This window comes from Hordeum vulgare, chromosome 7H, assembly GCF_904849725.1.
Source record: "Hordeum vulgare subsp. vulgare chromosome 7H, MorexV3_pseudomolecules_assembly, whole genome shotgun sequence".
Taxonomy (NCBI): Eukaryota; Viridiplantae; Streptophyta; class Magnoliopsida; order Poales; family Poaceae; genus Hordeum; species Hordeum vulgare.
The window spans coordinates 620170143-620187600 of NC_058524.1; positions in this window are offsets into that span (position 1 = coordinate 620170143).

Here is a 17458-nt window from a genome sequence, read left to right on the forward strand (position 1 = left end):
ACCCGTAGGTCTATGGTGAACTACTCACGCATCATCGGAGAGGTCATGGTGTTGATGAAGAAGCCCTCCGTATCCGGATCCCCCTCCGGCAGGGCACCAGAACGTGCCCCAGATGGGATCTTGCGGAGACAGAAGCTTGCAGCGATGGAAAAGTACTTTCAATGATCTCTAGATTTTTTTGGATTTTTGAGGGAATATATAGGCGCAAAACCTAGGGCAAAGGAGCCTCAGGGAGCCCACAAGCCTGGTGGCCGCAGGCCCCCCTGGCCGCTCCATGAGGGCTTGTGGGGTCCCTGGTGGGCCCCTTCCCTAATTCTTCGGCTCTCCGATCTTTTTCTGTTCCGAAAAAAACTTTTTGGCAGTTTCATTCCGTTTGGAGTCCGTTCAAAATCCTCCTCTGAAAGGGGTCAAAAACATGGAAAAACAGGAACTCGCACTTGGCACTGAGTTAATAAGTTAGTCCCAAAAAATAAATAAAAGGCATACAAAACATCCAAAGTTTGACAAGATAATAGCATGAAACCATCAAAATCATAGATACGTTGGAGACGTATCAAGCATCCCCAAGCTTAACTGCTGCTCGTCCTCGAGTAGGGAAGTGATAAAGAATGGACTTTTGATGTGGAATGCTACCTAGCATAGTTGTCCTTTGCAACTTCTTTCACGTGACATGAATGTTCAGATCCATAAGATTCAAAACAATAGTTTGCTATTGACATGAAAACAATAATACTTCAAGCAAACTAGCAAAGTAATCATGAACTTTCAAAATAACAAGGCCAAAGAAAGTTATCCCTACAAAATCATATAGTCTGGCTATGCTCCATCATCCTCACACAACTAATGTAAATCATGCACAACTAGCAAAGTAACTCACATACTTGTTGCGAAAGTTTTTATTAGTAATCGAAACAAAGTGCTAAACGCATACTCCTAGGGGAAGGGTTGGTAGGTGTTAACCATCGCGCGATCCCGACCTCAACACAAAGGATGACAATCAGTAGATCAATTATGCTCCGACTTCCTAACATAGAGGTTCACCATACGTGCATGCTACGGGACTCACTAACTTAAACACAAGTATTTCTAGATTCACAACACCCTACTAACATAACTCTTAATATTATCGAATCCACGTCTCAAAACTAATAGAGAGGAATCAAGACTTCTCTTTCTACTCAATGCACATGAAGATGGAGGTTTTTGTATCCTCTTTGGGTACCTATCACCATTGGGACTACTTTCATAGAATAAGCCAACTACCAAGTCACACACCGCCGTGCTCTAAAAGATAAAAGTGAAGCACATAGAGCAAAAGTATCTAGCTCAAAAGATATAAGTGAAGCACTATGAGCATTCTAGCAAAATCACGATGAGTGCATGTCTCTCTCTCTCAAAAAGGTGTGCAGCAAGGATGATTGTGACACAACAAAAAGAAAAGACTCCTGCGATACAAGGCGCTCCAAGCAAAACACATATCATGTGGTGAATAAAAATATAGCTCCAAGTAATGTTACCGATGGATTGAAGACGAAAGAGGGGATGCCTTCCCGGGGCATCCCCAAGCTTAGGCTTTTTGGTGTCCTTGAATTTGTCTTGGGGTGCCTTGGGCATCCCCAAGCTTGAGATCTTTCCACTCCTTATCTCTTTGTCCATGAGATCATCACCCAAAACTTGAAAACTTCACAACACAAAACTTAAACAGAAACTCGTGATAACATTAGCACAAGAAAACAAACTACCACCTATTTTGGTACTGTAGCAAACTTGAATTCTATCTATATTGGTGTTGGGCTACTGTATTCTCACTTTTCCATGGCTAGTACCCCCCCGATACTAACCATAGCTTCATCAAAACAAGCAACCAACTCAACAAAAACAGAATCTGTCAAAAACAGACCAGTCTGTAGCAATCTGTATACTTCGTATACTTATGGTACCTCACAAATTATGAAAACTTACGACTGCCTGGACAAAAGGCATATCAACCAGCAGCAAAAAGAATCAACTCAAAAGCTCTTTCTGAATAAAAATGGAAAATCATCTCGTGAGCGAAAAGTTTCTGTCTTTTTCCAGCAGGATCAAACAACCATTACCAAGACTAATCATAAAGGTTTTGCTTGGCTCAAACACAAAAGAAACACAAAAAACACAATGACAACAGAATTGACGCAACAAAACAGGAAGAAAAAAGATAAATTCATTGGGTTGCCTCCCAACAAGCGCTATTGTTTAACGCCCCTAGCTAGGCATAAGGATTCTAATGATGCCCACATAAAAGATAGCAATCGGACACGAAGAGAGCATCATGAAACATTTGAAAATCACATCTAAGTCTAACATACTTCCTATGCATAGGCATTTTATAGGAAAACAGATTGTCAAGACAACCAATAGTTGCCATATGCAAGGAAGAAGAAAGAGACAATAGCAATCTCCACATAACGAGAGGTAATTTGGTAACATGAAAGTTTCTACTACAATATTTTCCTCTCTCATAGCAATTACATGTGGGATCATAATCAAATTCAACAAAATAGCTATCACAAAGGGTATTCTTTTCATGATCCACATGCATGCAAAGTTGACGCTCTTCAAAAATAGTGGGATTATCATCAACTAAAGTCATGACTTCTCCAAACCCACTTTCAGTATTATTGCAAATATCATTGCAACAAGTAGTGGACATAGCAAAAGTAGCATCCCCAAGCTTAGGGTTTTGTATATTTTTAGCATGATTGTCATTAATAGAATTTATAATGAAATCATTGCAATCATGCTTTTCATTCAAGGAGCCCTCGTGAATCATTTCATAAATTTCTTCATCACGATTTTCAGATTCACGCATCTCAAGCAAAACTCCATAGAGAAAGTCAAGTGCACTCAACTCACTAACAATTGGTTCCACATAAGTGGATCTCTTAAAGAGATTAGCAAGTGGATGAGGATCCATATCACTAGATTTTCAGCAAGCGAAGATGCAAGCATATTGAAGGCACAAAGCACACAAGCAAAGGAAAGGCAAACGAAAAAGGAAAATAGGTGAAGTGGGGGAGAGGAAAACGAGAGGCAACTGGCAAACAAAGTAAATGCAAGAGATGAGTTTGCGACACTTACTTGGATGAGTTCTTGACTTGATCCTCCCCGGCAACGGCGCCAGAAATCCTTCTGCTACGTCAACAAAAGTACGTCCCTGGCAATGGTGCCAGAGATCCTTATGTCGTCTCTTGAGCTTGTGTTGGTTTTTCCCTTGAAGAGGAAAGGGTGATGCAGCACAGGAGCAGTAAGTATTTCCCTCAGTTTGAGAACCAAGGTATCAATCCAGTAGGAGAATCTCGTCAAGTCCAGAGTACCTGCAAAAACACAAAAGAGCTTGCACCCAACGCTATAAAGGGGTTGTAAATCCCTTCAAGATTGTTTGCAAAGTGAGATCTGAAGGAGGAAAGTGCAACGAAGTAAAAAGTGTAAGGCTGGAAATATGGTTTGGAGTAGACCCTGGGGGCATAGTGTTCACTAGAGGCTTCTCTCAAAATAGCAAGTATTACGGTGGGTGAACAAATTACTGTCGAGCAACTGATAGAACCACGCAAAGTCATGACGATATCTAAGGCAATGATCATACATATAGGCATCACGTCCGAGACAAGTAGACTGATACTTTCTGCATCTACTACTATTACTCCACACATCGATCGCTATCCAGCATGCATCTAGTGTATTGAGCTCATGACGAACAAAGTAACGCCTTAAGCAAGATGACATGATGTCGAGGGATAATCTCAAACCAATGATGAAAACCCCATCTTTTTACCCTTGATGGCAACAACACGATGTGTGCCTCGCTACCCCTTCTGTCAGTGGGTGAGGTCACCGCACGGTATGAACCCAAAACCAAGCACTTCTCCCATTGCAAGAATCATAGATCTAGTTGGCCAAACAAAACCCACAACTTGAAGAGAATTACAAGGATATGAAATCATGCATAAGAGATATCAAAAGAAACTCAAATAAGATTCATAGATAATCTGATCATAAATCCACAATTCATCGGATCTCGACAAACACACCGCAAAAGAAGATTACATCGGATAGATCTCCATTAAGATCATGGAGAACTTTGTATTGAAGATCCAAGAGAGAGAAGAAGCCATTTAGTTACTAGCTATGGACCCGTAGGTCTATGGTGAACTACTCATGCATCATCGGAGAGGTCATGGTGTTGATGAAGAAGCCCTCCGTATGCGAATCACCCCTCCGGCAAGGCACCAGAACTTGCCCCAGATGGGATCTTGCGGAGACAGAAGCTTGTGGCGGCGGAAAAGTACTTTCGATGATCTCCTGATTTTTTTGGGATTTTTAGGGAATATATAGGCGCAAAACCTAGGGCAAAGGAGCCTCAGGGAGCCCCCAAGCCTGGTGGCCGCGGGCCCCCCTGGCCGCGCCATGAGGGCTTGTGGGGTCCCTGGTGGGCCCCTTCCCTGATTCTCCGGCTCTCCGATCTTTTTCCGTTTTGGAAAAAATCTTTTTGGCAGTTTCATTCCGTTTGGACTCCGTTCAAAATCCTCCTCTAAAAGGGGTCAAAAACATGGAAAAACAGGAACTGACACTTGGCACTGAGTTAATAAGTTAGTCCCAAAAAATATATAAAAGGCATACAAAACATCCAAAGTTTGACAAGATAATAGCATGAAACCATCAAAAATTATAGATACGTTGGAGACGTATCAGTTGCCAACATGAATTTTGAGATGACTATGATGTAGTATGATAGGATGGTATCCTCCTTTGAATGATTCAAGTGGCTTGACTTGGCGCATGTTCACGCATGTAGTTGAAACAAAATCAACATAGCCTCTATGATATTCATGTTCATGGTGATTTATGTCCTACTCATGCTTGCACTCAATGTTAGTTAATCTCAATGCATTTTGATGACTGTTGTCGCTCTCTAGTTGGTCGCTTTCCAGTCTTTTGCTAGCCTTCACTTTACTAAGCAGGAATGCTGCTTGTGCATCCACTTCCATAAACCCAAAGAAATTCCATATGAGTCCACCATACCTACCTATATGCGGTATCTACCTGCCCTTCCAAGTAAATTTGCATGTGCCACTCTCTAAATCTTCAAGAAATGATCTATTTTGCATGCCCGAACCCCTCATGTGGTGACAGGGGGCTATCAGTATCTTCCATGCTAGGCGTGTTATCCTCGATATGTGTTTATTCACTATCACTCACGAGAAAGGGGCCGGTAATTGGAATTCACAATTCCATGCTCAAATCGAAAAGATAATTGAAAACAAAACTCCCCCAGGATTGATGTTGGTATGGACGGTACCCGAGGATTCGGCTAGCCGTGGAGTGTGATTGATTGGTGGTGGGGGTTCAAAACTTTACTTTTCTGTTTGGGAACCACCTATAGCATGTGTAGCGTGGAAGATGTTGAGAACTCTTAGTCATTGCGTTGACAATGAAAGCATGTCACCCAAAATTATTATCTCTGTTTCCAAATCTTGAGCTCTGGCACCTCTGCAAAACAATGCTTCCCTCTGCGAAGGGCCTGTCTATTTATGTTCCTGTTGAGTCATCCTCCTCTTACAAAAGCACCAATTAGAGAGCACCTTCGTCATTTTTATGCTTTGCTTTTAACTGTGTTGAGTATGACCGTGACTGGATCTTCTTTTCCATGAATTACAATGTTTAGTCAGCCCTTGGTCTTTGAAGGTGCTCTGCATTTATATTTTGCGGTCTCAGAAAGAGCTAGCGAGATACCATCTATTCGTACTGCTTCATGATTGTTTTGATTGAAGTGTTGACGTTCGAGACTTATTATTATTTGCTCGCTACTTGATTATGCCATTGATATGAGTTTACCGTGAGACCTAGATGTCATTTGCTTATGTGGTTTGCTTGTGATCTTGCTGAAACTCTGGATATGAGTTAGACATAGTTGCAACAACAAGATCAAACAGAGTTCGTCAAAGTTTTTCTTTTGTCTCTTTCAGTTTGTCAACTGAATTGCTTGAGGAGAAGCAAGGCTTTAAGCTTGGGGGAGTTGATACGCCTCCGTCGTATCTACTTTTCTGAACTCTTTTGCCCTTGTTTTGGACTCTAATTTGCATGATTTGAATGGAACTAACCCGGACTAACGCTGTTTCAGCAGAATTGCCATGGTGTTGTTTTTGTCCAGAAATAAAAGTTCTCGGAATGACCTGAAAATTTACGAGGAATTTTTATGGAATATATGAAAAATACATGCGCAAAGATCCACCGGAGGAGGTGAGCCAGTGGGCCACAAGCCCAGGAGGCGCGGCCACCCCCCTGGCCGCGCCTACCAGGCTTGTGGGGCCCACGTTGCTCAACCGCCTCCAATCTCAGCTCTATTTAGTCCGTCTCGCCCGGAAAAAAATCAAGGAGAAGAGTTCATTGCGTTTTACGATACGGAGGCGCCGCCACCTCCTGTTCTTCATCTGGAGGGCAGATCTAGAGTCCGTTTTGGGCTCCGGAGAGGGGAGATCGTCGCCATCGTCATCATCAACCTTCCTTCATCGCCAATTCCATGATGTTCTTCACCGTTCGTGATTAATCTCATCGTAGGCTTGCTAGACAGTGATGGGTTGGATGGGATCTATCATGTAGTCGAGTTAGTTTTGACGGGGATTGATCCCTAGTATCCACTATGTTCTGAGATTGATGTTGCTACTACTTTGCCATGCTTAATGCTTGTCACTAGGGCCCGAGTGCCATGATTTCAGATCTGAACCTATTATGTTGTCGCCAATATATGTGTGTTTTAGATCCTATCTTGCAAGTTGTAGTCACCTACTATGTGTTATGACCCGGCAACCCCGGAGTGACAATAGCCGGAACCACTCCCGGAGATGACCATAGTATGAGGAGTTCATGTATTCACAAGTGTTAATGCGTTGGTGTGGTTCTTTATTAAAAGGAGAACCTTAATATCACGTAGTTTCCATTAGGACCCCGTTGCCACGGGAGGGATGGACAATAGATGTCATGCAAGTTCTTTTTCCTAAGCATGTATGACTACATACGGAATACATGCCTACATTAGATTGACGAACGGGAGCTAGTTACTTATCTTTCCGTGTTATAGTTGTTACATGATGAATCACATCCGGCATAATCATCCATCACCGATCCAATGCCTACGAGTATTTTCCTACTGGTCCTTGCTATGTTACTTTGCTGCTGCTACTGTTACTCTGTTGCTTCTGCTGTTACTTTGCTGTTACTGGTTACTGTTGCTACTGCTGCTATCACCCTACTTTGCTACTGATACTTTGCTGCAGACACTAAATCTTTCAGGTGTGGTTGAATTGACAACTCAGCTGCTAATACTTGAGAATATTCTTTCGCTTCCCCTTGAGTCGAATCGATAAATTTTGGTTGAATACTCTACCCTCGAAAACTGTTGCGATCCCCTATACTTGTGGGTTATCAGGTCCCACTTGTCAAGTTCTAATTAACGACAGCGAAACAATTATTTCAATGAGAACAGTAAACAGACAAAAATTATCAAAACACATGCCAATTTTGGCTAACAACACAATCTTTACATCGTTCATTTCACCAAGATAAAAAACATATAACTATTACTACAAATATACTTCTGACTTCTTCACTTTCGGGCTATTGCTCTTGTAAATGTTCGTAGAGGCTGAACGAAGCAGCATCACCTTGTTCAGCAGTAGATCATCAGCAGAGCATCCCCGGTTGTCGACATGACTTGAGCAGCAACATCTCAGGTTGATAACCAGATCCTGCAGCAAGCAGCAACAGCAGATCCAGCATTCTTGCAATAGCAATAGCAATAGCAAATCAGATCGGCAACAGTACAACATATCATATAAGCAACAGTAACTACTCCAAATCAACATAAACTATAGCATATCAGATCAGCAACAACTACAGCAGATGAGATCAACAACTACTACAGCAATATCAACAACAACTACTACAGCAGATCAGATCAGCACATTTGTTTGAATGGAGTAACTTGGAGATCAGGACAACAAATCAGTAACTTGGAGTACTCCAAAAAGGATTTTGATTTGAATTGTACTCCAGCTGAAGAAAAGGACGTACCTGGAGGAAGTTATGATGACCCAGATGTTGATTCAACATGGAACAAGATCCCATTCAAATAGAGATCATGAGCATGTTCAATGTGATATTGTACTCCAGTTACAATCTTATGAGCATACATTCAAATAGAGATCATGCAATCAAATCGAGTAGTTGCAGTCATAACTAAGAAGATCATGAGCATGTGCATGAGTAAAATGAGCATGAGCATGTGTTAACAGGATCATAAGCATGTGCATAAGTAAAATGAGAGGATAAGAAGATATGTTTTGTTATAGTCTTACAATTGATGCTTTGTAACTATAGGTAACTGAAAAATTAGTACGATAGATGTACAGAATTCGTTGACTCCATTTCGAACTGCAATACACCTTTCATTTGTTTGAAATTTTCAGTCGATGTCACAGTAGCATGTTAAAAATTTCAGGACTTAATTACTTACTCTACTACTAACGGCAAGCAAGAGAGTAAACAAGGTTTAACAATTGGACACAGTTTAATTCATTAAATGAAAGTTTTCAACTAATTATGATTACCCAAAAAGGTTTCCATTAGTTTTAGTTAAATTGAAACCCTTCTTTAATTATAATTAAAGGAAAGGTTTCAATGTAATTTAATTAAATAAAAAATTAGTTAATTAATTAGAGTTACTAGATTGAATTATGTTAACAAGACTATCAGGCATTGTTAAAAGCCAGAGTTGCATGGTAGTGCACTCCATAGCAAAACACACAAAATAGAACCTTCTACTCCTGATCCTTGTTAAATGCAAGTGTGGATATTAACCTTGTTCATTCAGCATTGCCACTTGAGGTGTGGATGTTAACTGAGTTCCCATAATAGTGAAACAATGATTTGTAAATTCCTTGACATATATGGTTGGTTTAAAAGTGTTCACAGCATAAAGCATACTCCAAAAGATATGGGTGAGATAAAGTAACTTGACATATATGGTCAGCTTAAAAAATTTCACATCAAGCAATATATGGTCAGTATGAAAATGGTTGATTTACACCATTTTAAAGTACTCCAAAATTATTGCAACTTTCTTGATTCATGTACTCCAAAATTAACAGCTCAGGCACAATCATTCAAGTTAATGGTGTGTTAAAGACTGATCAAGAAGAGAATCTGGAGAACTAATAAAACTTTATAAATAAAGAAGAGATTCTCAAAATTTTAATTGAATTCAATTAAATTTATGCTACTCCTGCTGTTATAAAACTACTGAAACTACTCATGCAACAATAAGCATGAGATACAAGCAGCACTAAGCACCCAGATTACTACACCAAGTCAAATTTAAGCTACTAAAAAATGGTGGAATATTCATGACAAGAACAAGAGTAGCAGAATGTTTATATAATATCTTAAGTGATCTTAAATATCTAGCAACAAAGTCTACTACACCATCTCAGTCAATTAAATCACATACGGTTGTGGGACTATGATTAACCAAAACGATGCAAATCCAGTGGCCGAATAGCCGAGCGAAGCAGCCAAAAATACAAGCTAGATAATAGCACGCGAACTTCTCTCTGGAAGAACACAAAAAACTTAGATCGACGTCGAACACAATGGAAACCACGGGCGTCTAGCACCTAAGAAACCACCGATAACTAGTGGATGCACGCAGGAGGAGAAGCGACGGGCATCCATCCATGCGAGAACAGATCGCTCCCAGAGCAACCGAGCAGGACGAATGGAGCAGAAAATCTACCACACGAATGGAGAGGGGAGAGTGGGGTAGGAGGTCTTACCACTGGCACACGGCTTAGGAGGCGGCCTGGCCCTCGAGGAGGCACCAGAGCCAGCGGCGGTCGACGAGCGCCACGCGGAGGCGGTTGCGGATCTGGGCCCTGACTGCACGGACCCCCCTCCGCCCACGGCACCCCGCCGCCGGCCACCATGGAGGGATTGGACATCAAGAAGGAAGGGATCTTCGCGGGGGAGGTGGACAGCGTCCATGGCCGACACGCGGAGTGCGGGCGAGATCTTCGAGCCAACTCGGTCCGGAGAGCTCGATGTGCAACGCATTCGTTCTCCGCCATGGTGGTGGGCGGGGCAAGCGCACCGACGTGTTGGGGTCGGGTGGGGGTGGAGCGGGGATTGTCGGGGCGATCGCGGCGGCGTCAGGAGGCGGAGGGACAGAACCCTAGCATGTGGTCGACTCGATCTAGGGCATAGGGTAGGGGGAGATGGTGAGGGGAGGGAGGGACGAGGTCAGCGGCGGTGGGTGAGGACGACGGCGAGGTCGGCGATGGGTGGGAGCGAGGGGGAGAGGACTGGATCGGGAGGGGGGCGGGGACGGCGAGGAGGTGGCGGCGGCGACGAGGAGATGGGGACGAGGGAGGAAGGGTGCGACGAGCGGAGGGGTCGATGGGATTTGAGCTAGGGTTTGGGATGCGGATGGGGCTATCTCTTTTTCATTTTATTTTATATTTTTTTGTAGATAGATGGATGTGGGATGGAGAGATGGATGGATGGATGTGCGGTATGTCATCGATCCGTGGAAAGAGTTCTGATTGGTTTGGAAAATCTCTGATTTAAAATAGTTTCCAAGTACTAAAAATACAGGAATTTTGTGAAGCATCTATCAAAAATATTTTGCAAAAAGGCACCACACAAATTTTCACTAGACTTAGACCAGATTTTATGGAGGAGGACCAATTTGTATGCATTTCTGATCTTTCTAGCTATTTTTAATCATTTTTCGAGTGGCAAAAATGGTTTTTTTTTGTGAAGAACCTACCAAATATTTGTTGCAAAATTGGACTCCATCAATTCTCTAAAATACTAGTACATATGTAATATACAATTGACCAAATGGTTGGGTGTCAAAAGCTTTTATCCAGCTCTCGTGAAAAAGAAACATTTCTGCCAATTCAGCTCGAAGCGGGTCAATTTTGAAGTGCAGCTGCCTCATAATTTGCTACTTAATTTTTTCAAAAATCATTTCTAGGTACAAAAGTATCTATTTCTTCATAGATACTCCAAAAGATATGCAAAAACGTTTTGACCGCATTTTGAAATGGGCATGAAAAATTCAAAAGAAATCAAAAAATGGAAAACCTTCGAATTGTATCATTATATGTGACAAGTTATGAGGTAAAATAACAAACTTGTAATATGGCAATTATTTTTAAAAGTGTTCTTAGAAATGAGCTATCATATGTGAAGATTCATGGCTTTCAAGCCAAATGATCAATCTTACGGTCACATTCATGACATAGTTTGTTCAAATGATCTCATATTGTGCACAAGGGCGTGTATTGGCATGGCAAACAATGTTGTCTAAGGAAGTTTTCATTTTATTTAGACGGAAAATTCATTTTCCATTTTTCGAGTTTCCAAAATGAGTTTTTTTGTGAAGGACCTACCATGTATTTGTTGCAAAATTGGACCAAATCGTTTTTATAAAATACTAGGCCATATTTAATGTAAAATTGACCCAATGGTTGGGTTTCAAAATATTTGATCCACCTCTCGTGAAAAAGACAAATTTTCGTCGATTCAACTGAAAGCGGGTCAATTTGAACAGCAGCTGCCTAATAGTTTCTTCTTTATTTTTTCCAAAAAACATTTTTAGGTACAAAAGTATCTATTTAATCAGAGAAACAACAAAAGTTTTCCAAGATTCAACCACTAGCTAGGAACGGTCATACCCGCCGTTTTGACCGTATTTTGAAGTGGGCATGAAAATTTCAAAACAAATCAAAAAAATGGAAAACATTTGCATTGTGTCATTATATGTGACAAAGTTACGAGGTAAAATAATAAACTTGTAATATTGCAATTATTTTTAAAATATGTTCTTAGAAATGAGTTATCATATAGCTTTCAAACAAAATTATCAACTTATGGTCACATTCATGGCATAGTTTGTTCAAATGATCTTATATTGTGCACAAGGGTGCGTATTGGAATGACAAACAATGTTGCCTAAGGAAGTTTTCATTTTCTTTGGACGGAAAAGTTATTTTTCATTTTTCGATTATCCAAAATGAGTTTTTTTATGAAGGACCTACCATATATTTGTCGTAAAATTGGATCAAATTATTTTATAAAATACTAGGCCTTATTTAATGTACAATTGACCAAATGGTTGTGTGTCAAAAGCTTTTATCCACCTCTCATAAAAAAGACAAATTTCTGTCGAATCAGTTGGAAGCGGGTCAAATTTGAACTACAATTGTATTATAGTTTTCTTTGTATTTTTCCCAAAAATAATTTCTAGGTACACAAGTATATATTTCATCATACAAACACCAAAAGGTTTTCCAAGATTCAACCACTAGCTAGGAACAGTCATACCCACCTTTTTGACCGCATTTTGAAATGAGCATGAAAAATTGAAAAAAAATCAAAAAATTGGAAAGCCTTCGCATTGTGTAATTATATGTGACAAAGTTACCAGGAAAAATAATAAACTTGTAATACGGCAATTATTTTTAAAAGGTGTTTTGAGAAATGAGCTATCATGTGTGAAGATTCATGTCTTTCAAGCCAAATGATCAATCTTATGGTGACATTCATGACATAGTTTGTTGAAATGATCTAATATTATGCAGAGGGGTGCATATTGGAATGACAAACAATGTTGATTAAGGAAGTTTCCATTTTTCTTGTATGAAAAATTCATTTTCCATTTTTCAAGTGTCCAAAATGAATTTTTTTGTGAAGGACCTACCATATATTTGTTTCAAAATTGGACCAAATCATTTTCCTAAAATACTAGGCCATATTTAATGTACGATTGATAGAATGGTTGGGTGTTAAAATATTTTATTCACCCTCGTGAAAGAGACAAATTTATGTCGATTCAATTGGACGCGGGTTAAATTTGAACTGCAGCTTCATTATAGTTTGCTTTTTTACTTTTTCCAAAAATCATTTATAGGTACATAAGTATCTATTTAATCAGAAATACATGGTGTGGTGGCGAGACGTCGAGGTTTGGATGGTGGTCGGGGGCCCCAACTCTAGAGCGCGTAAACTAGCATGCCAGCCGCCTCGTCACCGCCTGACCCTTGCGTTGCCACGCGTTCTGGGTGTACTTGGCATGTCTATTGGGTTGGACACTCCCTCGGTAGGTGTTAGGAAGAAGAATACGATATAAGAATCTCACGAGGAGACTGAACTAAGCTCAATCATGAATTAGCAGCCAAGTGTTTGATTAGCGGTGCGGGAAATGCACATAGACAATGGACCTAAATGTTGGCTAAGGATGATAAACTACTAAGGAGAGTCCCTTGGCAAATTTTTAGCTCAAATGGATGAACCTAGGTGTCACTTGCTTTGCAAAGTACCACACTGTGCAGAAATATGGATTTTGAAGCTGGGATCAAATGAATGAATGTATTGAGCTGAAATTTGGTGGATGATGTTAATTTGGGCACATGAAGGCACTATCCAAAAATTATACCATTTGGCCATGCCAAAGTGACACTTCCTTCACAATGTGCCAATCTGGACAAAAAATGGTAATTGAAACTGGGCTCACATAGATGATTGGATTGAGCTGCAAGATGATTGGTTTGAGCTGCAATTTGTCGGAGGATGATAATTTGGGCACATTGCAGTGTAAGAATTTCATAAAAAATTAAATAAAAATTGTACTTCCTTCACAATACTCTCTAATGAACAGAATATTGGGAAAAATATTGAGGGAAACTGGCTAAATTAAATGAGCAAAAATTTGGTGGAGGGAGGTTCTATGGTTAGTTTCCTGTCGTGGTAAATTTTCATCAACTTTAAAACAACTTAAAATGTAGTTGCTTCACAAACTAAAAATATTACCAGAAAAAAGTTTGCATGATGAGCTCACATGGATTTTTAGATGGGGCTCAAATTTTGTGGAGATCTATGGTTTGGGTATATAGAAGATGTGGCAAAAATTCAACTCATTAGGATATTCCTAGCTAGTACTTCACAAAGTTGTTAGCTAAACATAAAGTTTGGAAATTTGCTGAGAAAGATTTACTAGCCAAACGGATACAAAAGTTTTCATGAGGTAATGATTTGGATAGGCAAGAAAGCCCAAAAATTTTGAGGGCAATCAAAAAAATAGAACTAATACTTCCTTCACAAAGTGGTATTCTGAACAGAATAGGAAAATGAATATTGCAGAATTATTTTTTAACTATGGAAGGAAGGGTTTTCACATATTTGAGGAATATGTGATCCAAAGGATTTATTAGAATTTTTCTAGAATTTTTGGAATGACAAAATAGTAGGTTGCTTCACAAACTATGACAAAAATTAACACATGGACATGACATGTAGGCAAAACTGATGATGTGCCGCCTAGTCCTAGCTATGACCATCTATATTGGTCGTAATTAGCTACAAATTAGGCAGCGGACAAGGGCTATCTACTTTACGACCATTTCTCGTAAGGAAATTATGACATTTTTGACCAAATTGGTCGTTATGGTTTGGGGTTGGAGCCTGTGAACAGCTTACCAATTGGTCTCAAATGGTCGTAGATTTATGACCATTTCTGCCAGGGTCACTGCAAGAAGGTCACTAGTTGACATATTTCTTGTAGTGTAGAGTAATCCTTCTTATTTTTACAAACAACGCATAAAACCATTCCTATTGTTTTCCTCGTCCACATGTATAAAATAAGAATGCCATTAATGCACTCGGGAGAGCGTCGGTTATAGTAGATCCATTGTCGGCTCATCTTCATTACACAACATCAAAGTGACCAAATTAATACAAGTTCATCACATCAAAACCACAGTAGAGTACTGACCAAATGGTATTACTACAAAAGTATATACATTAAGTTCGTACATATATACTTCTCATAAAATAACATACAACCATCTAAAGCATTTAAATGCAATAATAAATGTGATCAAGATTGCAACTAAGGTAATAATTGATCCAACAACGTGATTATACCAAGCCTCTTTATTAACGTCATATTTTCTAATCTTTCCAATCTTCGAGCGCATCACATCCATCTTGATCTTCTGATCATCGACGACATTGGTAACATACAACTCAAATTTCATCTTCTCCTCTTCAATTCTTTTCAATCATTCTTTGAAATAATCATTTTCTTTTTCACTAAATTTAACTTTTGGTCAAGAGGGTCGGTTGCAATTTCCGGTTCACATACCTCCTAGATAAATATATATATATATCAATTTGATGGGCACAATTGTCATAAACACGAAAAGAAACAAATAGTTATAAAATATAATATACCACATCCGAATCATGAACGGGAAGAGGACCGACGGAGACGGATATCAAAACCATGGCACTTTATATGTAACAAAAAATCATACAAGTAAGCAAATTATACAAGTAACTATCTAAATCATATAAATCAGATTTTTTTTACAAAAATGATAAGAACAAGTGGCTCGCCAAGGTGGTGCTGGAGATGGGCCGGCACCGGCGATCGACGGTGGTGAGGACGGGGACGGGAAGGCACTAAGTAAACAACACCTACACTTATACAAACTACAAACTTAATTTGAGCTCAAATTGCATAAAAAATCAAATAAAACTCTCACATATATAATTACTCCCAAACTAAAACCCACAATTCACTATATTTATAGAGCATGAAATGAGCTAAACTAGCAATGAGAGATAAAAGGATGAAGTTGCTATCCTTTTAGAACACATGGATAAATGGGGTGCCTTCAATCTTGACAGGTCTTGGCAAATATGGAAAAAATTGAGGATGAACTCGAGCTTGGGGAAGGAAGAGATGAGAGAAAGCTTGGACTCGGGCTGGAAGAAACAGGGCTTTATATAGGGAAGCCTTTAGTCTCGGTTTGTATCACCAACCGGGACTAATGGTCTATCTTTAGTCCTGGTTGGTGGTAACAACCCCTTTAGTCCCTGTTGGTATCACCAACCAGGACTAAAGGTGCCACTCCAACCGGTACTAAAGATGGTTGTGTCCCAATCTGTTTCTAGCCGTTGGAACCGGGGCTAATACTCGCATTAGTCCCACGCTCAAACCCGACCAGGACTAATGGTCTGGACGAAAGGTCTGTTTTCACTAGTGTGTGCTGGTAGTCTGTTGTGTTGGGGAACGTCGCATGGGAAACAAAAATTTTCCTACGCGCACGAAGACCTATCATGGTGATGTCCATCTACGAGAGGGGATGAGTGATCTACGTACCCTTGTAGATCGCACAGCAGAAGCGTTAGAGAACGCGGTTGATGTAGTGGAACGTCCTCACGTCCCTCGATCCGCCCCGCGAACAATCCCGCGATCAGTCCCACGATCTAGTACCGAACAGACGGCACCTCCGCGTTCAGCACACGTACAGCTCGACGATGGTCTCGGCCTTCTTGATCCAGCAAGAGAGACGGAGAGGTAGAAGAGTTCTCCGGCAGCGTGACAGCGCTCCGGAGGTTGGTGATGATCTTGTCTCAGCAGGGCTCCGCCCGAGCTCCGCAGAAACACGATCTAGAGGAAAAACTATGGAGGTATGTGGTCGGGCAGCCGTGAGAAAGTCGTCTCAAATCTGCCCTAAAAGCCCCATATATGTAGGAGGAGGGAGGGGGACCTTGCCTTGGGGTCCAAGGGATCCCCAAGGGGTCGGCCGAGCCAGGGGGGAGGACGCTCCCCCCCCCAAACCGAGTCCTACTTGGTTTGGTGGGAGGGAGTCCTTCCCCTTTCCCACTTCTTCCTTTTTTTTCTTTCCTTTGATTTTTTCTCTCTTGGCGCATAGGGGATTGGTGGGCTGTCCCACCAGCCCACTAAGGGCTGGTGTGACCCCCCCCCCAAATGCCTATGGGCTTCCCCGGAGTGGGTTGCCCCCCTCCGGTGAACTCCCGGAACCCATTCGTCATTCCCGGTACATTCCCGGTAACTCCGAAAACCTTCCGGTAATCAAATGAGGTCATCCTATATATCAATCTTCGTTTCCGGACTATTCCGGAAACCCTCGTGACGTCCGTGATCTCATCCGGGACTCCGAACAACATTCGGTAACCAACCATATAACTCAAATACGCATAAAACAACGTCGAACCTTAAGTGTGCACACCCTGCGGGTTCGAGAACTATGTAGACATGACCCGAGAGACTCCTCGGTCAATATCCAATAGCGGGACCTGGATGCCCATATTGGATCCTACATATTCTACGAAGATCTTATCGTTTGAACCTCAATGCCAAGGATTCGTATAATCCCGTATGTCATTCCCTTTGTCCTTCGGTATGTTACTTGCCCGAGATTCAATCGTCAGTATCCGTATACCTATTTCAACCTCGTTTACCGGCAAGTCTCTTTACTCGTTCCGTAATACAAGATCCCGCAACTTACACTAAGTTACATTGCTTGCAAGGCTTGTGTGTGATGTTGTATTA